At 42.5% G+C, this 25,850-nt stretch overlaps 1 protein-coding gene and 1 pseudogene across 1 annotated transcript in view; one reads left to right on the forward strand and one right to left on the reverse strand.

Annotated features, from left to right (window-relative positions):
• LOC118852093 overlaps positions 1-10,197 on the reverse strand; it is a 41,648-nt pseudogene extending 31,451 nt beyond the window's left edge.
• TMEM108 (transmembrane protein 108) overlaps positions 1-25,850 on the forward strand; it is a 193,006-nt gene that overhangs the window by 55,389 nt on the left and 111,767 nt on the right. The gene's annotated exons all lie outside the window — the stretch shown is intronic.

Raw genomic sequence — 25,850 nt, forward strand, 5'->3', positions numbered from 1 at the left:
GATAGATTATGTGATGGATTTAGAGCTGGCTGTGACGTTAGAGAAAATTAGTACAAAATCTGGTTTCTGCAAACGAAAACTCTGGAGGTCAGAGGGAGAAGGGGCTTGTCCAAGGTCACATGAACGAAAAGTTAAGACTTTATATCTGCAAAGTTAAGACTTCATATTATAGGTGACTGCTTTGTATGTATTTGTAGCTATTAACTTTTTAAAAATAGTATGCATATTTGTATATGAACTTCTTGCCCCCCTATAGACTCACTTCCTTGTGAGTAGGGATTATTTCATTCTTTGTGCTTGTATCCCCAGTAACAACGGTAAGTGCTTAATAAACGCTTGTTGATTGACTGATGAGCCTGAACTTCTCAGACTCCAGATCCAGCATTTTTTCACCCACGCTGCCACTTCTCCTTGTCAGGCCAGTCGCCAGCCCTCCACCCATCCATCCAGCTCTGAGACCAAAGCCCCCAGCTCTCCTCCTAGGTCTTCCCAAGAAGTTGGTTTGATCTCTGCATTTTGTGCCCATGAACCTAAGTCAGAACACCCCCTTCCCCTGCTCACTGGTAGGATTCATTCATCAAAAGTTTGGTTTTGTTATTTTCCACAAAGGGTGCAGAACAGCAATTAGATTTGGCCCTTGGCTGCCTCCTCACTAGCCTTTAAGAGATACCCTTAATTAGTTCAGGGTTTCTGAATTGTGGAAAGGGGGCACAGTGGGGTCAGTTTTTTTAAATCCTGTTGGCTTTTTCCTGTGTCAGCCTCCTTTTTCATATCCCTTTCATACAGGTCAGAGGCCCACAGCCCTAGAGCTCCTGTTGCCCACCCTCGTGGTTCTCCATGGTTATGTAAATTAGTCATCAGTGCTAGGTGGCCCAGTGGAGGAATGGAGGAACAGCCCATACACAAAGGTACAGAGAGACAGAGGGTAGTGTGGCAGGAGAAAGAGAAGACCAATGTGGCTGGATCACAAAGGAAGCTTCCTGAGCCAAGCTCACCCAACTTCTATTCTTAAAAGTGTCCCTAAAACTCTTCTGGGGGAAAAAACAAAAGGGGACTTCATAAAGAGAGAAGGACATGAATTGGGAGTGGAACAAGAGGAGCAAAGGAGGATCCCTACGGTTTTTATGTTTGCTCCTTGAGAGACATGTTTATTAAATAATCAACTGTTAATATTGGGGAGATTCAGGATTTTTTCCCTTCCTATTTCCTCATTTGGAGATCAGGTCAAAGCTTATTTCTCTGAAGGGCAGGGCTAACGAAGAAATGAAATCTTGGGCTAGACTTAACCAAGTGAGAGAGCTTAGATCTGATCAAAGGGTAAAGAGAGTCTGGTCTAGGTGAATTGTGGCCTATTGTGTTCTATTCAGGTAGGTCTGAGTGGAGGTGGATTCCCTTGGTCTAGATTGCTCTGGGAGCAGTGGAGATGGGGGAGAGATAAGTCTCTTCCTCCAAGACTCAGTGATCAGTCATGTCACCACTCCGTCATTAGACTATGCCCACCTCTTATTATAATATTCTCTTATTAACTCTTAATAACCAATCAGAGTTGATTGCCACCTGTCAGAAACACCCACTCCTCCAAGGGAATAGAAGTATCAAGAGGCCTCCAGAAAGGGTCTTTGGTTTAAGAGAGAAGACCAAATGACCATCCTTTTATTAATTCACTAGCCATAATTAACAAAACAATTAATTACCCAGAAATTATATCTCTTGGACTTTTTATACATCACATCCTGTAGCACAAACTGGACCCAACCTGGACTGCGTTCTGTGGTCCTGGTGTGAGTACATTGTACCTGATGTCAGGTGATCCTTGTTCTGTACAGGTTCCCAAGTTCAAGGAGATTTAAATACAAGTTCCAATTAATCCTTACTATGGGGCTGCAGGGAATATTGGCTTTGTAGCCATAGGCGGCATGTCCTCACAGATAGGTCAGTCAGGGAGGCAGCAAGCATTTATTTAACAATGACCAAGTGCCAGGCACTGCATATGGGTTCTGGGTATACAGATACAAAGAATGAAACAGTCCCTCCTCCCAGGGAGCTTACAGTCTAATAGAGGAGTCAACAAGTACATATAAAAATATCTACAGAAGAAACTTAAAGTTCACAAATACAGATATAGACCAAGTAAGAAACAAGGCATTTTGAAAGGGAGGGCGTGAGCATTTGAGGGGAAATCAGGAAAACATTCATGCCGATGGGGCTTGATCTGCATCTTTAAGGAAGAGAGAGACTCTGAGGTAGAGGTGACAAGGCATGGCTTCCCAGGCATGGGAGGTGATTAGGACAAAAGCACTGAGGTGGGAGACAGATGTCATGTGTGATGAACAGAGAAAAGACCAGTTTGTTTGGATCATAGAGTAGGGGAGAGGGAAGGATTCCACTGGGGCTAGAAATAGAGGTGATGGTCAGGTTGTGGAGGACTTTAAAAGCCAAACAGAAGAGTTTCCTGGAGGGACCAGGAAAGGCCTTCTGTAGAAGGTGGGTTTTGGTCTGAATCTTGAAGGAAACCCAAAAGGCAGTGGTGAAGACGGAGAGCCTAACAGAATTTTCGATTTGATTCTCAAGCTAATGGGGAGCTACTGGCATTTATTCAGCATGGGGGTGACGTGGTCAGACCTATACCTAAGGGAAATCACTTTGGCATTTGAGTTGAAGTCTATTGAGGTGGGTGTAGATGTAAGGCAAGGAGAGTAGTTAGAGGTCTCTAGTCTGTGAAGAGGACAAACAGCAAGGTCCCAATTCGTGTGAGTATTATGACATGTCTCGAGTTCAAATCCTCACAATTCCAAGTTCTAATTATGTAAAATATGGTCAATGGAAATTCAAATAATGTGACCGCTTCATGGGATTCATTCTTTGCACTAATCAGGATCTAGCTGTATAGTAGACATGTTATGAAGTCAGTTTTGAAGTCAGAAAAACCTAGGTTCAGACCCTGCCTCTGACACTAGATATGTGACCATGAGTGAGTCTCTTCATTGTTTTCAGTCTCTGTTTTCTCATCTGTAAAATGAGATAATCATATCTGTAGCATCTGTAAGATTCAAATGATGTGACTCACCTAAAGTGTTTTGCAAACTCTAAAATGCCGTGTAGATGGTTAGCTATTGTTATCATAAGAGCATAGATTTTGTTTAGTTCAACCTCTTCCTTTTACAGGTAGAGAAACTGAGACCCAGCAAAGTCAAGAGACTTGTTTAGTGTCACACGAGGTGGCAGAGTCAGGATCAGAACCCAGGCCCTGTGACTCCCGATCCGGCTCTGTCCACTGCTGGGGACTGAGCCAAGTCTGAGTGCTGGCTCTGCCGCTGACTATCCATGTGACCTTATGTTACTTCCCTTGGTTTCAGTCTCCTCCCCTGTAGAATGAGGGGGGTTGGATTCAATGACCCCCGAGTCCCCTTCCAGCTCTCAACCTATCGGTGTTATGATCCCAATGTCCAAAGTGAATTAGAGAAGAGTGGGCACCAACCCCGTGGAGAAGGAGAATAACCTGGCCAGGGTGTATTATCAAGGAAAGGGGGAAGAATAGAGAGGCAAACAAACTAGATCGTAGGACTCCCCCATTCTCGACTCTATCCACTGAAGGGCTGCTAGCACACGTCGTGTTAATAGGCTCAGGCTGCAGTTCTTTGGATCTCTTCCTCCGGAGCACATGTTTGGATCTGAATTTCCATCATTAGAGCCCCAATTTAATTGATTGAAATGTCAGGAAACATTGTTTCATACACAAACCCACCCCATCCACTTAGACTTTGTCCCTCATCCTTTCTGATTTTCCTTTGCCCCATCATTACTATTCATTCCCTTTAATAGAGGCTTTGAAAAGAGGATCATTACATGATTGGGGTGAGATCTACTTTCTGCCTGGAGGACGGGGTGAAAACCTCTCTCATCTGCTGCCAGTCTTAGCTAGGGAGATTTTCTGCTCCATTCCTGTTCTTGAGGTTATTCATTTAATTCAGTAAACATTTATTATGTGCTTACTGTGTGCAAGGCGTTAGGCTGGGCTGAAAATAGACACTCCCCCCTACCAAAAAAAGACCCTGCCCCCAATAAACTTACATTCTACCAGAGGATGTGACATCTAACCCTGGCTAACTGGATAGAAAGTAGCACCAATAGCATAGAAAGTAGCACCAGGACCTTGGAGGAAGCCAGGGACTCTTAAGATGTAGAAGTGAGGAGAGAGTGCATTCCAGGCATAGGGCACAAGGGAGATAGAATGTGGAGTTCAGAGGAACAGCAAGTAAACTGGTTTGGGGGGAACAGGTAAAAACAACCCTGAGAAGGGAGGAAGAAAGCTGAGAAGAGAAGAGCTTTAATAAATAGCAAGTTAATGAATTTGTATTTTATCCAAGAGGTCATCCAAAGCCACTGAAGACTCTTGAGCCAAGGAGTGACATGGTCAGATGTGTCTTTTATGATTAGGTTTTAGGCTACGTTAACTGCAGAAGAGGATGAGTCAGAGAGGGGAGTCAATGGAGACAGAAGGACCAGTTCAGTCACAGACATTTATTATGTGCCTGTTGTGTACAGAGTACTATGTCAGATGCTATTTCATACAAAGCAATATGGTATATAATATAATATATAACATATAAAAATATAAAAAGGTTTGCAAAGCATTTTACGTATGTTATCTCATTTGGCATAATAGAAGGAACACTGCAGTGAGAGATAGTCTAATCTCCTTCACTTTCCAGATATGTATGACTTTGGGCGATTCACTTAATCTCTTTGAGCCCCAGTTACTTAATCTGTAAAATGTGGATAATAATACCTTACTCGTTAGCTATTACTATTTATAATAACTGATATTTCTAAAGCGCATTAGGATTTTCAGGGCATCTTTCTCACTACAACACTACAAATTAGGCTGGGGGTTGGGCCGGTGGATGTGCCGGCAAATGTTTAGCAACCAGATCTCTAAAAAAATGTACATAAGATAACCTTTTATGTTTAATCCGAAGTATTAACATTCTTTCCATCACTTAAGTGTAAGTGATCAACAATAAATCAAGGTCCAGATTTGTAGCATTTGCTGATTTCCAAGGTATAAATGCTCACCCCATAAATTTAACCATCAGCTCCTGAGCTGCTTCAAGCTGTGTCTAGCACACCCCTAACTGAGCCCCTGATGGTCTCACCAGGGTCCTTTCCTCAGGGAACCATCATCCCAAGAATGAATCTCTTTTATCTTCCTGTGTATTTCAATACCGGTTTTTTTTTTAAAAAAAAGGCTATGATATTTGTGAATGAGGGGAGGAGGAAGAGTGTGTGGGAGTTAGCTAATTGCCTTCCGAAGGAATCTTTTCATAATCCCAAGAAATGACATTTTAATAACTTGTGTTTCCACATGTAAATGATGAGATGTTTGAAAGGTGGGACAATGCCTGAAGAATTTCTGCTAGAGGTATAAAACACTGCACAAAAAGTAGGCAGGTTCCTATTCCTCCAAATAATAATAATCTCTGATTAAAGTCAACCCCAAAGCTTTGACAGATTCACAAATCTGGTTTCACAGACAGAATCACAAAGCGGAGATCTCCCCAGCTGAAAGTAATGTCACGAACTTCCAGTTTTCCTAGAACTCTTTGGCTGGTGCTCTCTTCTGCCCCCATGACACAGTAGCTTGTTTTACATTTATCTTGAGGTATGCCTGCACACTGTGAAATGGAAGTTCCTTGAAGGCAAGGACTAGATAAAGTTAATCTTTTATGTCTTCTCCCCCTCCCCTTTTAATTCAATTCAACAAACATTTATTCAGTTCTTATCATGTGCCAGACACTGTGCTTGTCCTAGAGATGTGAAGACAACAAAACAGTCCCTGCCCTCAAGGAACATGTATTTGACTGGGGGTGGGGAGACATTTACAAAGAAAATTAAATACAAAATATACAGAGTATTTTCTGTGGGGAAGACACAGGTCTCACAGGAAGGACAGTTTCCTATTGAGCTCCTGAGGGCAGAGCCTTTTGTCTTTGTACGCTCAGTGTTTAGCCCTATCCCTGACATGTAGTACATACTTTATACATGCTTGATTGAATGGTTTGTGACCACGTAAGTAGAAAGAAGGTAATAGACGCTAAAGATGTTGTTGCTGCTGCTACAGGCATGTCTGACTCTCTGTGACCTCATTTGAGGTTTTTTGTTGGCAAAGATACTGGAGTGGTTTGCCATTTCCTTCTCTAGATCATTTGACAGATGAGGAAACTTGGGGAAACAGGTTTAAGTGCCTTGCCCAGGATCACACATTTGAACTCATGAAGATGAGTCTTCCTGACTCCAGGACTAGCGCTCTATTCACTGTGATGCCCACCTAGGTGTCCAATTGCAAGAAATAGTTTGACATTGGAATTGGCAGGACATGGCAGCTGATTTTATGGAGGAGGAGGTACAGATTGAGGGAGTCTGAAGATTTGAGAATGATTTAGGTTGTGAACCTGACTTTCTAAAAGGATGTGGGTACCCTCAACAGAGGTGAAGAGATTTGGACTAGGGGCAGGTTCAGAGGGAAAAATCATGAGTTCTGTTTTGGATATATGAGTTTGAGGTATATCCAAGAAGAACACCCAGATGAAAATGTCAAACTGGCCATTTGCAATGTGGCACTAGAGGTTGGGAGAGATTAGGCCCATTGTCTATAGATCTGGGAGCGATCTGCATAGATGATTCTGAGGCTATCACTGAAACAGCTAAGTGAACCTACAGGATAGGATGAGATCACCAAAGATGATAGGGAGAAGAACAGAAGAGTTTACAAGACAGCCATGGTTAGGCATTGGAGACCAAGGATGGTGATGACCCAGTCAGTCTAAGAAGGAAGTGTCAGAGGTGGGAGGAGAGGCAGAAAAGAGCAGTGCCACTAAAACCAGATGAGGATGGAGGATCCAGGAGGAAGCAGTGATTGGTGCTCTCACCAGCTGTAGCGAGATCAAAGAGGTTGGAGGACTGAGAAAAAACCATCAGATTTAGGCAGTAAATCATATTAATAGTCAGCTATAAATATTATTTTGGGCATAGGTCTTTTCATTTTCCCTCAAATCATACCATGTAAACAATCACCCACCACAGCTATTCAAAGGGCACCCCTTGTTGGGAGGAGCAATTTATTAATATGCTTTTGTTTCTGACAATAATAATAACTCATCCTTATGTAGTGTTCTAAGGTTTATAAAGCACTTTCCTCACCACTAGTGAAGTAGGTATTATGGGTTCTATAAAGTAGCCTCATTTTCTAGATGATTAAACCTAATCTCAGAGAAGTGATGTGTCTTCACCAAGGTCACCCAGCTGCTAAGCGTCATAGCTAGAATTCAAACCTAGATTTTCTGATGGCAAAGCCAAAGTCCCTTTTCCCCCCATATCATCCTGAATATATAAAGGATGGATTGGAGGGAGAGAGAAGATACCAAAGGTAGCTAGGATAAAGGGAACTGGGCTTTGTGTGATTTTGTTCCCTATATTAGAACAAGACTTTAAGAACGTTGAGGTGGCAAAGAAATTCCAAAGGGTACCTCTGGGGCTGACAGGCCCCAAAATCAGAGGCTTTTTCCCCTTATCTAGAGTCATAGAATCATAGAGCTGTAAGGGACCTTCAAAATCCAACCCCTTTATTTCACAGATGAGGAAACTGAGGCCCCTAGAGACAAACCAATTGCCTGAAGTCTTCCAGCTAATTACTAGAATTGAAATCTATGAAAATTCTACTCTGCTACAGAATACAAATATCCAGGTGGAGACAAACATTTAAAATCCATATGGCTGTGAGGAGTGACAAATGCAAAGCTGAAGTTAATAATACATTGGCCTTTGTAGGGTCTCTCTGCCCCTACCCTTTCCCTGTGGCTCTAGTGTTCTCTAGGTAGTTAGATTTTCATTCCTTCAATCATTATTAAAATCCAAAGCTTTGGATTTATTCCATCACTTGAGAATTAAGATGAATATTTCACAGCAACAGGCAAGGAGATGAACTGTGAACACCATGCCCACCATCCTCCCCTTCCTTCACTTTATTCTTCTGGCCCCTGTATTAAGAATAAATTGGAACTGTGAGCTTAAGATAATGGGCATCTTTGAGGTTAGAAGGGTTTTTCCCACTTTTCAAGCCCAGAAATGTCATCTGTGAAAGTGTGTTTTCCAGCTAATGTGTCAGAGTGATTGTATATCTTAAGTAGTAAATGGCTAAGTCTTAAATCACCCCCATATTAAAATAATCTGCTAAGAGGGCAATTTCTGACTAATTAAGCCAATGAAATGGTCACATGGCCTGCATTGGACTGTCAAAATCTGTCAGCTTGTGATGGCTATTAGGTAATTACATTTTGTGGTATCATTAGGACTATTCGGGTTTGTGGGAAAGGGAGGGAAGGAAAAAGAGACAGGAAAGATTTCTCTATTGTCTTAAAAATGGCCATCTTAAAAACACAAGCCGAATCCTTGGTAGTGTGCAGACATCCACCCACAAAAATTAGTCGATGGTGGAAATGGCAGCCTTATTAGGTGGTACAAGCCAGTGAACACAGGTGGCCTCGAAGCCAGCCAGCAGAAACTACCTACTCACACTGCCAGGAATAAAAGAGCTTCTCCAGAGAGGAACATTTATTAAGTCTCCCTGGGGTGTTGCAGGGTGTGCTGAGACAGCAAACCAAGCCTCTCATTTTTTAGTTAACTTCCCTGATGATTCATGAATCCATCAAAGCACAAATGAATCCATTTGACATGAGATACATCATGATCTAAGCCTTGGCTAAATCTCCCTTCCCCCTTTTGCTTGGCTCAGGATTCCTACTCTTCTGATGGGAGAGTTTCTGGCCTGTAGGCTTCCATCAATCAAAGGAATGACCAAAATAGTCAATCTCTGTGCCTGTGATTTTCTAATAGAATGTAAACTCCTTGAGGGCAGGACTGTTTCATTTTTACCTTCAGATCCCCAGAACCTAGTATAGTGCTTAGCATATGGTGGAAGCTCCATAAATTTGTAAATGAATTTAATTCTCTCTCACACACTTGGGCATTCCATCTCCTAACTCTGTTTTTGCATGATTATCCCTCCATCCCTCTTCACTTCTCCTCATTAAATCCATCCCCCACTCCCTGGCCATTCCTGAATAAACTATGAGCCTGCCTTCAAGGAATTTATAATCTAGTTGGGGGTGGGGGTGGGGAAGGTATGAGTTTATATTTATAAAGCACTTAGCATAGTGCCTAGAACATCATAGGTCCTATATAAATGGCTGGCTATTATTATTGTCATTTTAAACATGTCCACATATAACTATGGTGCAAATTAGAATATGATAGGTGAGGTCAGATGGAGTGTGATTAGAGATTCAAGGAGAGAGATTTCTTCCAGCTTTCAAGAGAGTCAGAGGTGTGAGGAGAGCCACTGAACTGGGGAAGACTTTGGAAGGGAGATGTCATTTGTCCTGGATCTTGAAAAATGTGTAGACAGTCTGTCAAAGGGAAGAGACAGAGGGAAGTAGATTCCAGGAATAGAGGACATCCTGAGCAAAGGGCAGGGGTGATTTTGGAGAATAATCCAGCTTAGCAGGGGGTTACAGAAATGGAGTGGACTGCTATGTGCTAAGACTGGAGCATGCCAAAGTTAGGGGTGGGGAGACTTGAATGCCCCACTAATGAGCTTTGACTTGACTCAATCGTCAGTGGGGAGCCATTGAAGATTTTTGAGCAGGAAAACGACCTGATCATTGTTACTTTGAAAAATGCAGCATATCCATAGTTAACAATCAACCCTGGCTTGGATGAGCTGCACTGCTGGGGAGGAGGTGCCAACTTCAATAAAAATCATAAACCAACTTCCACTTAGCTGGCAGCTTTGAAGTTTGACCCTCAGAGCTCTCTGTTTCTCTCCCCTTGGATTCATTTTTCATTGGCGTTTGCGTAAGAACAGTTGCAAGCTGATGGATTAACAAAGTGTCCCTACCCGCTTCCTTTCTGGGAGCTGTAATTATGGTTGTACCTAATGACTGGCTTCCCACCAGGATAATATTTAACATTCCCTCAGGTGCTCAGGAGCTTATTAACTGAATGCCTTTTGTTTAAAATAATAATAATCATAAAAGTTGTATTTGTTGTTTGTTGTTATCATTACTCATTGGCTTCTTTTTTTCACTTAGGGGTTTAGGAATGTCTTTCTTGGCAGGATTTCCCATACCTGACCCGCATCCCGCCTGTCAGATTAAGAGCACATCTTTCTGCCCTTTGGGAAAAAAAAATCACATTTTGTCATCCTAGGAAAGGACCTGAGAGGCTGTCTCTTCCTACTCTCTCATTTTATAGTCAATATGTCAATCAACATTTATGAAGCATTTACTATGTGCCAGGAACCATTCTAACCCCCACCCCACCACAGAAAATAGCCCCTACCCTCAGGTCACTTTCTGATGAAGGAGAGAAGATGCAGGTAATTGGGAACACACAAGCAAGGAGGTCATCTCTGAGGGAAGTGGTAGAATCAGAGAAAGGCTGCAGAAGGTGGAATCTGAGTTGAGTCTTGAAGGGAAAGGTGAGCAGGGAGAGCTTTAAAGTGTGGGATGTGGCCAGGGAAAGGCACACAGTTGGGATCACCATCAAGCAGTAGCACTGTAGGTCACAGTAGCTGATTGACCAAAGAGGTTAATGATTTGGTCAATATCTCAACGGTTGTAAATAACAAAACTGGGGGTCTAAGCCAGGTCCTCTTGCTTCGAATCCAATGCATGGTTCAGCTTTCTGCAATCACAAGGGGGATTTAGTTCAGTCTGAATTGTTTGACTGCAGGTTCATATTGGTTTGAGGTCTGGGGAGCTAAAGATTTCTCCTAAAAGCAAGTTTGAAAGATTTTCTCAAGTCCTGTCAAAGAAACATGGAGTGCTGAGCCTAGCTAAAGAACTTTGCCATTCAGAATTACACCACCATAACACAGAGGCAAGATGGCTGGATTTGAATCTAAGGACCTGAGTTCAAATTCTGTGTCTGCTATTTACTAACCTTGGTGATCTATAGGAATTCTCACCCTGATTTTAAATTCACCTAAAGAGGTAGTGTTAGATGTTGGAAAGGACAGCAAAACTGGGTTTTCTTTGCCACTGATGCCACTGGGCACATGGATTAACCTTTCTGGACCTCAGTTTCTTCACCTACAAAGGGGACGAAAAATTAGATGGTCCCTTCTGGCTCTACAGTGATGTGATTTTGTTGCTGTAATTAAGAAAGCAAGCAAACAAGCATCCTGCATTTGAGGGCTACTATGTGCCAGGCATTGTGTGAGGTGCTGAGAATACAGACAAAAATAGAACGATTCTTGCTCTGATCTCAAGGAGCCTGCACTCTGTTAAGCAAGTTATCAGCATAGAGATTGAGGATTTGAATCACACCTTTAATTGGTAGAAGTTCATCCAACCTGAGTTCAACTGCAACAGCCCAGTCTATCTCTGCTGCCGTTCTGTAGGCTGGAGGACACTGCTGGCATTTCAGGGAAGGATGCAGCAGCTGAGACTCCTTCCCATTTGTAACTGTGACTATGCCCTGGCAAGTTCAAGGCTGGGGGTGGGGAGGCAGGAATTTGATACTGTGACTAGCAAAGACCAGAGATGGATGTGACAAAAGACTTCCTTTCTCATCTGGTATAAACACTTGATTTGCCAATGCATTTTAAAAATCCCTAGAGAGCCAAGGGGGGATTTGGGAGTCTGGGAATGGAGCAGAGAATGGGAGGTCTGGGAGAAAGATGAACGTGGATTGGCTGAAAGCTAGTCCGTGTCAGGAATTCCAAATTAGCTGTCTGGCTCTGGGACTGTCTATGAAGGATGTCATAAACCTTTAAGCTAATCGGGCATTTGGTGCATTACTGAGTAGCTTATTCTCCTGCCAAAAGATTCCAAGAAGAGAGAAAGAAAGGCAGAAGAAAATAAAGGTGAAAAAGGAAGGAGAGAGGGAGGGGAGAGAGAAAGGAAAGGAAGGAAAGAAGGAAATTAAAAGAAAGGAAGACAGAAAAGGAAGGAAGAAAATTAAAAGAAAGAAAGACAGAAAGGGAAAGAAGGAAGGAAGGAAGGAAGGAAGGAAGGAAGGAAGGAAGGAAGGAAGGAAGGAAGGAAATTGAAAGAAAGGAAGAGAAAGAGAAGGGGAGGGAGAAAGGAAGGAAGGAAGATAAAAGAGAGGAAGGAAGAAAGATGGAAGGAAGAAAGAGAAAGAAGAGAAGGAAAGAACTAAAAAAAAACAAAAGGAAAGAGAAGAGTGAGGGGTTACCTCTTAACCCACAACTTCCCTGGCCAAATGTAAGCTGTGCCCTCTCTGAATAGCCTCCAGAATTATGAGGCATACAGAGTTAAATGGTGCATTAGGTAAGTCATTTGGCTCCTCTAGGAGCCAGCTTGGTGAGGAAGTTTGTAGCCTTCATAAAAACTAGCTTCTGGGTAATTTGACATAGGTATAACCATGACCCCTACAGAAGAGTTGTCCTAGGGCCTCTCTGAGAGACTTCCCTCAGACTAACCCCCTTTAAGCCTTTGATTACAACTGTGTATCTGACTTTTCCACCCACTTTGGTTTTTTGAATGGAAGATAACCTTTGGTTTATTGAGCCCTTCACAGTTCCTGAGTACTTACTCAGTATCCCATTTCCTCCTCGCCTCTCTCCTGGACCTGCAGTCACACAAAGATGGCAGAAGCCATGTTACTGTTGTTTTGAAGGTCCCGTTCCCTCCTCACCCCCCAATTCTTGAAACCCCCTCACCTTGACTCCCCAGGGCTTTTTTATAGATTGGCACATCAGGTGTGTATAGCTGAAGACAAAGTCCTCTGTCACATCCATCTTAAATCAGTGATGCAGGCAGGCCAAAGATTTTTGATCTTGCTCTGAGGAAGAAGAAATTGGGAAGTCAAGTGGCTTGTCTATGTCACCCAACCAAGATTGAAGCCAGTCCTCTTTCTCCTGTCCCATAATGCACCACATAACAGGTAGGCACTGAAACCTGCTCAAAGTCCAAACCTCGCTAGGTTTGCGTCTTTCCTAAAGAGCCTGATAAGGGGAGTTCACTAGGATGGAGCAATAGCCTTAACTAGATGATATGAGGCAGCTGGGTGGTATATTGCATAGCTAGACTTGGAGACAAAAGCAACCTGAGTTCAAATCCTGCCTCATCCTAGCTGTGTGACCCCAGACAAGTCCTTTAACCATTTTCAGTCTCAGTTTCCTCATCTGAAAAATGGGGATGATAGTAATAGCACCTGCTTCACAGGGTTGTTGTGAGAATCAAATGAGCTAGCATATGAAACCTTAAAGCACCATATAAATTCTATTTATTTTTATAGGAGTGGGAAAATATTGTGTAGTGGGGGGGGTGGGTAACAACCAGGATTTAGAGTCAGAAGACCTGGGTTCAAATCCCCAACTCTACCATTGTGACTTACTATATGTGACTTGGTACTTAACTTTACCTCCACAGGCCTCAGTTTCCCTATCTGTAAAATGAGAGGCTTGGACAAGATGATCTGTGATCCTCATTATAAATTCTGAACATGAAAAGGGAATTATGCCTTAGAGTATAATTCTGTTGGAGTGTAAATCCATGAGAACATAATTCTGTTTGAGCAGTTCTCAAACTGTTCTCAAACTGAGTTCTCAAACTCAAGACCCCTTTCCACTCTTAAAAATTATTGAGGAACCCCAAAACTTTTGATTACATGGGTTACATCTGGCAATACTTATCATATTGGAAATCAGAATATTTTATTATTATTATGAAAATTGTCTTGACCTCACAGACCCCCGAAAAAGGCCCCCACGCCGTACTTTAAGAAGCCCTGCTCGAGAACAACATGTCAGGTCTGGGGCGTTTGTGGAGTTGTTCTCCTTTTCTAGTCTCCCATTGAAAGGATCTATTCAGGACAACCTCCATCCTGAGATTTATCGTTGTGAAGCCAAGCACTCGTGCTGTGTTGAATGAATTGGGTTGGCCTGGATTTACAGGATAATTTGCAGCCTTGTTTGTTGATAATTGTTCAGCTCATAATTAAATTTTTTTTCCAAAAGAAGAGAGTGCAAAATGAGTTAAGGATCATCTCTCATTTCTTTGTAAGCTTTATGAAGCATTTACTTTACAGATGAAGAAACTGAGACTAAAAGACTCCCCAGGTCTCCTGACTCCAACTCCATAACTCTTTCCACTATACCTCCCATCTTTTGTTAAATTTTTATTTATTTTATTTTTAATTTATGGAATAAAACAAACATTTCTATAATATAACGTAATAAAAAAGATTGATTGCATATGAAGCTGCAAATCTACTTCACACAACTTGCTATTTCTTTTAAATATATAATAATATTATGTAAATTTCTTCCCCCTCCCCCTCAAATTTCCTGTGACTAGCAAACCATGTCTTATCTGTGAAGGAAAGGAAGTAGCTTCACAGGCAAGCCTTTCTTTGTATCCAGACCAAGGCCTTAAAGGGTGAATGCCTCTGAGTAGGATTCTTGTTTGTCTTTTCTGCCTCTTCTTAAAATGCTTCATCTTTCTTGGCCCTTTGTACTATCCATGAGCTCTATAGGGCCTCTCAGAAACTCTTAACTTTCTAGGATTTTTACCATCAGGGTGACTTTGCCACAGAGAAATAAATTCAGGACTTTTTCCAGACCCTAGAACAATGTTGGTATCAGTAACAGGTGTATGGGGTCCATGAGGGTCTTCCATTGGGATGTCTTTTGCTGTTTGGGCATTCCTCCCAGTAGTGGAAAGTAACCAGGAAAGCCTGCTCCATATAGATCACATGGACCTCTGTTTGAACAAGCTGCCCAGAGATCCCAGCCCTCAGAATGTCAGCCAATAGCAGGTCAATGCCTCGGGCTCAGCTATGACTGCACACCTAATGGTGTGCATTCCTTCCCCTAAGGACATGTTCATAGCAATGATCATAGATTCTGTCTCATTCAACTAACAAATTTTATTCAATTGGAACCATCCTATTCAAACTCTACTTTCCAAAGTTACCAAGGACCTACTTGATAGATCTATAGGCTTATTCTCGGACCTCATTTTCCATCTCTTGGCCACACTTGACATGGTTAAAGGGCCTTGTAACCTTGAAAAGTCCTTTATAAATGTGAGTTATTGTTGTTATTCATGTCTCTGTCTTTCTGGGTGATGAAACTCTCTCTCTTCCTTTGGGTTCCGTGACATTAAACTCACAAAGTTGTTCATCTACCAAGAGACCGCTCCTTCATCAGCTATTTCCTTCTCTTACTTCCTGACTGGGCATTTAGCCCCTGCTACCATCTCTGTGTTTTCTCCCTTTCTGTCTCTACATCTCTCTTTCTGTTTCTGTCTTATTCTGTGTGTTTCTCTGTCTCTCTCTGCATATATGTATATGTAGATATAGAAACACGTACACACACATAAATGTATGCATATATACATATACACAAGTTATTGTTTAGCCACTTTCAGTCATTTCTGACTCTTCATGATACCGTACACAGCTTTCTTGGCAAAAATACTGGAGGGGTTTGCCATTTCCTTGTCCAGCTCATTTTGATGAGGAAACCGAGGCAAACAGGGTTAAGTGATATGCCAAGGCTCACACTGCTAGTATCTGAGGTTGATTTGAACTCAGGTCCTCCTGGCTCCAGGCCTGGTGTTCTATCCACTGCACCATCTAATTGCCTTATATATACATGTGTGTGTGTGTGTGTGTGTGTATATGTATTTATATATTTATATATATATATATATATATATATATATATATATATATATATTTTAGCTAGATATGTTGATGTATATATTCATAGATAGATAGATAGATAGATAGATAGATAGAGGAGTAGATAAATCACTAGGCCTGGAGTCAGGAAGACTTCTTGAGTTCAAATTCAACCTCAGACACTTACTAGCTGTATGACACTAGATAAGTCACTTAACCCTATTTGCCTCAGTTTCCCCATCTGTAAAATGAGCTGGAGAAGGAAATGGCAAAACCACTTCGGTATCTTTGCCAAGAAAACCCCAAATGGGGTCACAAAGAGTCAGACATGACTGAACAACAATAAATATGTGTGTATAGTCTCTCCCTCATAAAATTTCAGCTTTTATGTCTATTGAAATGATTTCCAGCTTTAGCTCCAATCTCTTTCCTGAACTCCATTTCCATCATCACCACCAGCCTGCCACACATTTCTCCATCCTTGGAGGCATCAGGCATTTTTACACATCCTGTTGCATGGCAAGACTTTAGTTCAGGCCCCTATCTCTGACAGCCTAAATTATTGTCCTAGCCTACTAACTGGTCTCTTGTTCTCTATGTATAAACATGCAGCTGCTGGAATCATCTTCATTAAGAAACACTTTGGTCTTGTTATTCCCCTGCTTTAAAACCTCGAGTGGCTCCTTATTATCTGTAGAATAAAGTAGAAAAAACTCCTTAGTTTGTGTTAAACACCCATCTGTGAGCTGGCCCCAGGTTAATGATCCCCAGTTTGGTATAGTGGGTAGAAGACTGAGTTTGAAGGCAGAAGCTCTGGGTTCGATTCCTAGCTTTACCATGTATTGACTGCGTAGTACAGAGAACACTGGATTTGGAATGAGAGGAACCTGGCTCTGTTACTTACTTCTTGGATGATGTTGTCACTTTCTTCTCAGTTTCCTCCTCCATAAAATTGGGGGCTGGGAGGACTGGATGACCTCTGAGATCCCTTCCAGCTCTTAATCCATGGCATTATGGTCCTTTGCCCTTCGACAGACTACTTGTATTCTCTCGGTTTCCTCACCCGTGGAAAGGGGATAACACTTGCAAGGCTTAGACTTGTGGGGAGAATGCTTTGTAAATCTAAAATGCTGTATCAGTTTTGTGAATTGTGGTTATTATTATGCTTTAGCCCATATTCTTTAACTAGGCTGGCATACCAACTGTTCCACCTGCCACACTGGGCACATCTCTGCATCTTCCTGCTGTCTGGATTCCCCCATCACCTCATCTCTTTCTGTCCAAAATCTAAGCTACGCTTCAGCATTCAACTCAATTCCCGCCTTCTCTATGATGGTGCCAGCTGTCAGGGCAAGGGAGTTTTAGATCTCTCCTTCCTCCATATTTGCAAACTTTCAAACTCTTCTTAGCAAGGACCAGGCTTGCCAGCTCATACATTTTATTTTTTATTATCACCCAGCAAATACACAGACCCTTCTGACTCTAGAGGGGCCAATACCTTGAAGGCCTGAACCAATCCATTTGAAATTCCCTAATTATAAACACTGGTGAAAGACTGGTTCATTTAGCATCCCTGCAGAGGGCTCTGGGCTGCCGACTTCTCTGTTGCCAAACCTGATTGGATTTCCACAGCCTTCCACAGCAGGAGTAATCACTCCAGGGCACTGAGGCAGCACCAGCATCTCTGACAGGGCATTTTCAAAATCCCCATGGAAATCTTTCCTTCCATTGTTGCTCTGAAGCCTTGGGGCTGGTCAGGCTATTGGCAAGAGGCTTAAAGTAACAGAATAAATTCCCTGTTTTGACTTACAATGTACGTGAGTTCATATTTCTTCAAGGGAAAAGGGACAGGAAAATGGCGGGTGCCAAGTATGAGTGGATACTCATTTCTTTTTCTCAGGTAACTTGATTGACTTAAACTTGCTTCTTAAAATTCTTTTCTTGGCAGAAGCCTGGGGAGACTTTGCTGGGGGTGGATGTTCACACTGGGTCTAAGATCATGGGAATTGGAGCATCCATTTCTTTACCCATCCCCTGCAGTCAGTCTAGACAGCAAGAAGGCAGAACCAGCATCCCTAAAGTCCCACACAGTAACTGAGTACCAGCCCAAAAAGCATGAGACAGCCTCTGGTGAATGGCACCATACAGTCCAAGTTAAAGGGCCTTTATGGTGGCAAGATGGCCCTGAACAACAGTCCTCAATACGCAACTACCCATTCAGGACAGTCTTCTTTTCACAACTCCAGTGACCATTGTCATCAGTATAATTGACAACATGGCATCTATTTGTCACTGACCATCCCTTGTGTCCTGCAAGGCATTCATTGTTCTCTTGCAGAGACCAGAGAGAGCTTTGAAATTTATCCTTCAGATATGCTGCTGCAATGCAGGGGCTGACCAAGCTTGCTCCTCACGAATCCTCCCCAACTGGTACTGTTGCCAGGGGAGGGGGATCAGGACTCCTCGTGGTTCTCACCAGATCAGGGTTCAGTGCCCAGGCATGGCTGGCCAACTCCTCCTATACCGTCTTCTCCCTCTCAGTCCATACACAGACTCATTCATCCTATTATACATTCTTCTCTCTCTCCCCCACCCTCCCTCCCTTCACCCTCTCTCCCTCTCTCCTTCTCCCTCCCTCCCTCCTCCCTCCCTCTTTTCACACTTTCACAAAACATGATTTGTTTCTAGAATCTCTTCACACACACACACACACACACACACACGCTTCTACCACTATATTTCTAACACCTGCATAGAGGGTTGCATCCAAGAACAGTAGCTGGCAATGCCCTCACACCCTCAGTGATGGAGCTGTTACCCTTTCACTGGCATTTCCAGGCTCTAGCTGCATAGTTTACCGCCATGAACACTCCCAATACTTATCAAACATGCAGAACTCTTAAGGCTTCTACCAAGAAATCTGGGTGGTATACAGGCTAGCCCAGGGCAAGCTGTAAAGATTACTGCTAAGGTATGTATTGGGGTAAGTGAGGTCCCTTCCTATTGTGAGATTCTGTGAGTCTTTCTGTACTTTGCCTGATCAAATGCTTTAGGCAACAATATAATCTGTCTTCCCCCAAGGGTCCATAAAATGGAAAACTATTGGCCTAGTCAATGAAATATAACCTCTCCAGGGAAAACAAGCAGATTGATAAAAACCTAACTTCTGCAAGTTTGAACTTTAGACACGTTTATGCCAGGATAGGAAAACAGAAGCCTTCTCTTCATGGGAGCTGTGAGAGAAACAGAAAGGAAGGAAAATAACTCAGGAGCAGGTGAATGAGTGATGTCCTATCACTCAAACCAACATCCTGACGTTGAAGCAGTGTTTGTCATTTGCATTCAGGGAACTGAGCATCACTATTTTGGTAACATGACTTCTCAGACTTTCATACAGTGAGGATCCAGAAAGTTCAGGTCCTTAGATCTTAGGCTGAAAAAGAAGAAAGGATAGATAGATAGACAGACAGACAGAATGTTTGTTAGGTTCTTACTATGTGCCAGAAACTGTGTTAGGGATGCAAGCGCAAGTATCTACAATGGTCTGTATGCTCAGGGAACTTACATTCTAATAAAAAAGAAAACATAAAGCAGAGCTGGAATACTAGGAGGTGGGATGACTAGGAGGAAGGTACCTGTGTGGGAACAAGGCTGCTGGTAAAGAAGTCAGACAGTCTGGAGAGGAAGTTGATTTAGGAGTGAAATGAGCATGGCTGGGCCGCTCGTGAAATAACCTCAGGATGAGCTACTAAGCTAGCAAATCTACTGTTATCTTGGGTTCTCTGTAAAAATACTTTCAGTAGAGCAGCAGTGGAAGATGATGATGATCCCAAATGGTCTTATTTCCCTTTGTGGTAAAGGAAAGAAATAAGCTCAGCCCACCTGGTCCAGTGACAGGGGCTAATGAGGATAAAAGATGATGGAACTTAGGACTGCAAGGAACCAGAAGAGATTAGAGCTAATGACACTAATATGTGAAATCACAACCCAGAGATGAAAGCTGAAGGCCTTGCTAGACTGTGTGCTATAAAAGGGCATGGATTATATCCTACAGAAGCTTGATATCTCCCTCAGAGTGCTGGACAAAGAAGACACTTAGCATATGTTGACTTGGACTAAAAGTGAATGTGAAGGCTGTGATGCAAAGGAGGTGGAGGAAGAAGAGCAGAGGTCAAGATGAGATGGTGCCTTGTGGAATGTCCATAGTCATCTGATCAGAGGAGGAAGAAGAGCAGAGGTCAAGATGAGAGGGTGCCTTGTGGAACGTCCATAGTCATTTGGTCAGAGGAGGAAGAAGAGGAGAGGCCAAGATGAGATGGTGCCTTGTGGAACATCCATAGTCATCTGGTCAGAGGAGGCTAAAACCTAGTGAATGAGTCAGAGAAGGGGTAATCTTTTAGTAGCAGAAGAGCCAGGAGAACAAAATGTTATGGAAATTTCAGAAAGTGAAAATTTCCAGAAGAAAGAGGAGCTCTGCAAAGTTAGCTGTTAATAGAGAGGTGAAGGAGAATAAGGACCAAGAAAAAGCCAATGGATTAGCACTTAAGTAGTTGTTAGTGGCTTTAAGAATAGAGGCCTTCATTAACAGTTTGTCCATCAGCTGCAGTAATCCAGGGTTCCAAGCCCCATTTTTCTCCCTATTGAATGGCCCTCAGCAAGGAGGGAAGCAAGAGTTGGTGTCATTGAGGGGAAAGCAGAGAGACGGACAAAATGGAGATCCAGTCTTCTAAATCATAGAATCATGAATTTACATCTAGAGGGGTCCTGATAGGTGATCCAGGCCAACCCCTTCATTTTATAAATGTAGAAACTGAGGTCCATAAAGGTTAAATGATTTGTCCAAGGTCATGCTGGGATCTGAACTCAGATGTTCCATTTTGAGATGGAACACGTTCTACTGCCTCATTCTACCCCTACAAATAGGGAGGTCCAGAATAAGAGCCAACTTCAAGGGAAGGATTATGAGTTCAATGTGAGGCTTGTTTTCTTGGTCTCTGGACCTTTGGTTACCAATTTTTGAGACAGATGTGTCTGAGGGAGCAGGGAAAGTCTAGGAGGTGTGGTGAAGGATACATCTGCCATTGACTTGGGGACATAGCCTTATCCCTGCCCAGGCCTTTGGTGTGTGCCAGGCCTGTAGGACCTCACCACCAGCTCTCTATGGGATATTCCCTCCCCAGAAACACCTGCAGTGCATGGGAACCCAGACGCCTAAAAGCACTCAGGGAAGCTAAGTGAGTGCCCACTGATTGGGGAATGGCTGAACAAATTGTGGTATATGGATGAAACACAATATAATTATATCAGTCATTTAAAGGTAGCCAAGGAAAGGAAGAGGTGAAGCTAAGGGAGATGGGATTCATATATCTAGCTAGGTGGATGAATAGCTAAATGAATAAACGATTATAGGAATTCTATCCCCAAAGAATTTTCATGGGATATTATTCATAGATTTTTCTTTGTCAGTCTACTGAGCTTTCCTATCAGCATTCACAATTCATGTTCCTATTAATACCATGCCCTACATCCAATATATTTCTTTTCCTATCCTTACCTGCTCACTGCAAGAACTGGGAATAACAGAGTTTGATGGCAATGTGGGACCGGCTTCTCCATCTGCTCCTCCCTCTTCTACTTTCCTCAGAGGAAACAGTAGCAATACGAGCCAACAGTTACTCTGTCAAAATCCCCGTTGTGCTGGGAGTGACAGCGAAGAGGACGAGAGAGCAGACACCGAGCCTGTCCTGTGAACGCTCGTGAGCCGACGACCAAGACTGGCATAAAGAGATGTGGCAGCGAAAATATAAAAATATATAATCACATACATGCTGGCCTTAAAAAAACACCACCCAACAATAAATTTTGAATGAAGAGATAATGTGAGTATATGTGGCAGGCAGGTGGGGGAGTAGTGAGAGAATTTGTTTAGATTGCAGTGTAAAGATTACAACGTTCTGGCATTGGCTCTCTAAACGGATCCTGAAGGCTTGATCATGCCTCATATGAAGAATGTGAAAAGTTAGAGGTAGGTGGTACGGTGGAGAAAACACTGGACCCCAAGCCTGCAAGACCAAAGTTCAAATCCGGTTTCACTTACTAGCTTTGTGACCGTGGGCAAGTCACTCAGCTCTCCATTTTTCATCAGCAGGTCAGCCTGGTTTTGGCTCCACAGACCATCATGCCTCCAAACTTAGTGCCCCCTCATTCCCTGGCTCCTGCCCCACTTTTTAGCTTCCTTTTGTGTGTTGGCTTCCCCTGTTAGACTATAAGCATCTTGAGGTCAGGGGCTGTCCTTTTCTTATTTGTAGCCCCAGTGCTTAGCATAGTGCCTAGCACATAGTAGGCACTTAATAAACATTTATTGAATTGAACTTAACCTCTGCTGCTTCAGTTTCCTCATCCGTAAAATAGATACAGTAACAGATCCTACTTCCTAGGATTGTTTTAGGATCGAATGAGATAATATTGTAAAGTAGTTTGCAAATCTTAACCTGCTATGTTAATACTAGCTTTTAGCTATTAGCTATTATTAGGATAATGGATGACAACTTTATAATTATATTACTAAGAATAATAGTAATAGTTAATATCATTAATGCCATAAGAATACAGGAATTCTCACCCGCATTTTGTAGATTACATAACTTGCTCATAGTCACACAGTTGATAAATGTAGGAGGCAGGAGTCAAAGCCAGGTCATCCTGACTTCAAGCACAGTACCCAGTACACTGCATGATACAGCCATCCAGCTGTGTTTCAACAACAGGCATAAAATACCTAGCCTCAGATAAATAAGAATAGCAAAGCAGTTATTAACATGTATACAATGTACACTTTTTTATTTGATGCTCACAAAAACCCCAAGAGTGAGGTCTTCTTATTACCCCATTTTACAGATAAGGAAACTGAGGTTTTAAAAGATCAAGTGGGAGAGAGTGGTCCCCAGGTACCGTTTCCAGGGGTAAGGAGCCATGATTGGAACATTAAGTCCCTACCATGTATGTGGTGGGGATGGAGTGATGATGGGCAGGGGCAGACCTTCCAGACAGAGGGAGACAAGGCAATTTCCTAATTTTATGCCTCACTTCCATATGGTCTATTTGGAAGCTGAGGATTTCTTTTTTAGCTTGTAGAGGGTGATAACATTGGTTCAGGATGAATCCTGCTAGGCAAAAGTCTAAGTACCCTGGGAATGTGGACCATGGGGACACCTCTGTCCATGAGAAGGTCAGTCAATCAACAAGAGTTTATTAAGTGTTTGTCATGTGCCAGGCAATGTGCTAGGCACTAAGGATACAAATTATAAAGGGAGTAGTTCCTGCCCTCAAGACACTTAACATTCTAAATAGGGAAGATGACATATACATATATATATATATATATATATATATATATATATATATGTACATATATACAATGGACTAGGCATAGGACCTGGATATTTGGTTCCACTGGTAAAGAGTCCCCTTTAATGAGAAACTCCTCCTACTCATGCAGGACAGCTCCTTTTCTGTAAATTAAAGGAGTGGGATCAAACTCAAACAGAAATTGGAACCACTGAACTGTACATAAGGACCCCTGTAGTCCACATATTGACTTAGCTTTAAAAATACAATGTTATCTATGTCTAGTTGTATTTTTATTTATTTTGTTAAGTATTTTCCAATTACACTGACATGCAATTTTTCTTTTGCTGACAATTTTAATCTGGTTTGAGCCACACTCTGGAGTGTTGCATGGTGTGTGTTTGACATCCCTGGTCTAGAGCACTGATAAGTAAGTGAATTGCCCACAATCACAGCCAGTATGTATCAGAGGTGGGACACTTGAAGTAAGTCTTCTGGTTCTGAAGCCAACTCTCAGTGCCAATTGTGCCACGATAGTACATAGAAATAAGGTAACTCTTGAAGGGAAGGCACCAGTATCTGGAGGGACTGGTAAAGGCCTCCTGTAGAAGGTGGCACTTGAACTGAGTCTTGAAGAAAGCCAGGAACTTCCCCTCTTAGGAGGGGAAATGGCGAGGGATAATATTCCGGGGGGAGACTTGGGCAATGGACAGTGCAAAGATGGAGACAGGAGGTGGAATGTTATGGGCAAGAAATATGACTGGATAGTGGAAGGCATGGATGGGGGCAGAGAATAAGAGGACTGGAAAGGTAGGATGGGGCAGGGTTGTGAAGAGCTTTAAATGACGTAATTGGGAGACTAAATGGGGACATAATTGGGAGCCTTGGAGTCAACTGAGAAGAGGAGGCATGGTCAGATCTCTAGGAAAATCTCTTGGTCAGTTGTATGGAAGGAGCCTCAGAGTGAAGAGAGACTTAAAACAAGGAGGCTAATTAGGAGGCAATGAAGGAATTGAGGGGAGAGATGATGAGAACCTGAACTCAAGAGGGTTGTGAGGGGAGCAAAGGGGCCTATCTTAGAGACGTTGTGGAGATAGAAGTAACGAGATCTGGTCACTGTTTGGACCCATGAGGTGAGGAAGAAGGAAGAATTGGAATTGACCACCCTGGAGGACCTGGAGGAGAGTGGTGAAAGTTTGAAAGAGACGTGGCTTTGGGAATGCATACAATGAGTTCTCTTTTGGATGTGTTGTGTTTGAGATGTTTAAGGGACATCTAGCAGCCCCTTGGGACAGCAGATACTAAGCTCTCACCAAATAACCTCAGCCATAGGCATCTTTGCCAAAACCATACTCACCCTTTCTTTCAAGGTTAGGGAGCATTTGTGGAATTAAAAAGCCCAGGGACTGTACCAAAACTAAAAAATCTTCCCAACGTCTCCCTGATTAATATAAGGCATCAGTTCTCAAAGGGATTCCTGGGGGTCCCTTTTAGAGGGCCCATAGGGTCAAAATTATTTTCACAGGGGCAGGTACATGGTGCAGTGAGTAGAGTACCAGCCCTAGAGTCAGGAGGACCTGAGTTCAAATATGGCCGCAGACATTTGACATTTACTAACTGTGTGACCCTGGGCAAGTCACTTAATCCCAATTGCCTTGCTTTCCCCCCTCCAAAAAAATTGTTCCATACTAATACTAAAACATTTCAATTTCTAATAAAGCAAATATCCATAGATATAGCCCACACAAACACATGCTCTTTGGAGTCATCAGTAATTTTTAAGAGTATTAGGGGGTCCTGAGACCAAAAGGATTGCTAGTCTAAGTAATCCCAAGCCTGCATTCAGGACAGAATCATAGGAGTAAGGATCTAGAATTAGAAGTGATCTTAGAGCTCGTCTAGTCAAATTTCCTCACTTTGCAGAAGAAGAAACTGAGGCCCAGAGAGATAATATGACTTTCCCAGGGTCTCACAGGTGATAGAGCAGGGCTCCTTCTGGAACCCAGGGCCTCTGACTACAAAGTTATCTCTCTCAAGGGTAGATAACAGAAGAAAGTAGAGATTCAGGTCCTTCCCCTCCCTTCCCATTCACCTCATAATTGTTACCACTTGTGATTGTCTCCTTCCCTTATGTACACATATTACATATGACATTCCTACAAAACCTTCCTTGGCTTGACATTGTAACTCTCTGACAGTCTGGATAAGGAAACCTCATCAAATGGTATTAATGAAGCACCCTCCTATGCCTGGCACTGTCTTCGATGCCATATGCCTCTTGTTAACAGGCTTTTTTCTATCCCTGCCCGTCATGATTTTGTTCTCTCTTTACACTTGCCTTTCTGAGGGCACTGAACGTACTCCCCATTTTTCAGCTAGTTCATCTTTAATAAAAAGGCGATAATCAGGTTACTGCTTGGGAAGGAAGGACACAAGAATACATTGTGGACAGTCATTGGTCAGTATTTCTGATGTAATGTTACAGAATTATAGGAGTGGAAATCTAACCAGCTGGTTATGCTGCCGCTGAGGGGTTTTAATTATAGGAGGATGCAAGGAAAAGAAGTTTTCAGGAAATAAACCAGTGTAATCCAACCTAGATGGAAATTGCCCCCAAATGTCTACATTGAAGGTTTTAATTATTGTGTCATTTCAGTCTCACTGTCAGAGCTGATTCAGAGAAGTGACAGATTTCCCAAAATACCGTGCAATTTAATTATAATTAACTCCTTAGCAATTTAATTGCAATAAAACCCTCTTTCTCCAGAGTTCAAGTACTGAGGACTCTC

The sequence above is a fragment of the Trichosurus vulpecula genome, chromosome 5 (genome assembly GCF_011100635.1).
Source record: "Trichosurus vulpecula isolate mTriVul1 chromosome 5, mTriVul1.pri, whole genome shotgun sequence".
Lineage (NCBI taxonomy): Eukaryota > Metazoa > Chordata > Mammalia > Diprotodontia > Phalangeridae > Trichosurus > Trichosurus vulpecula.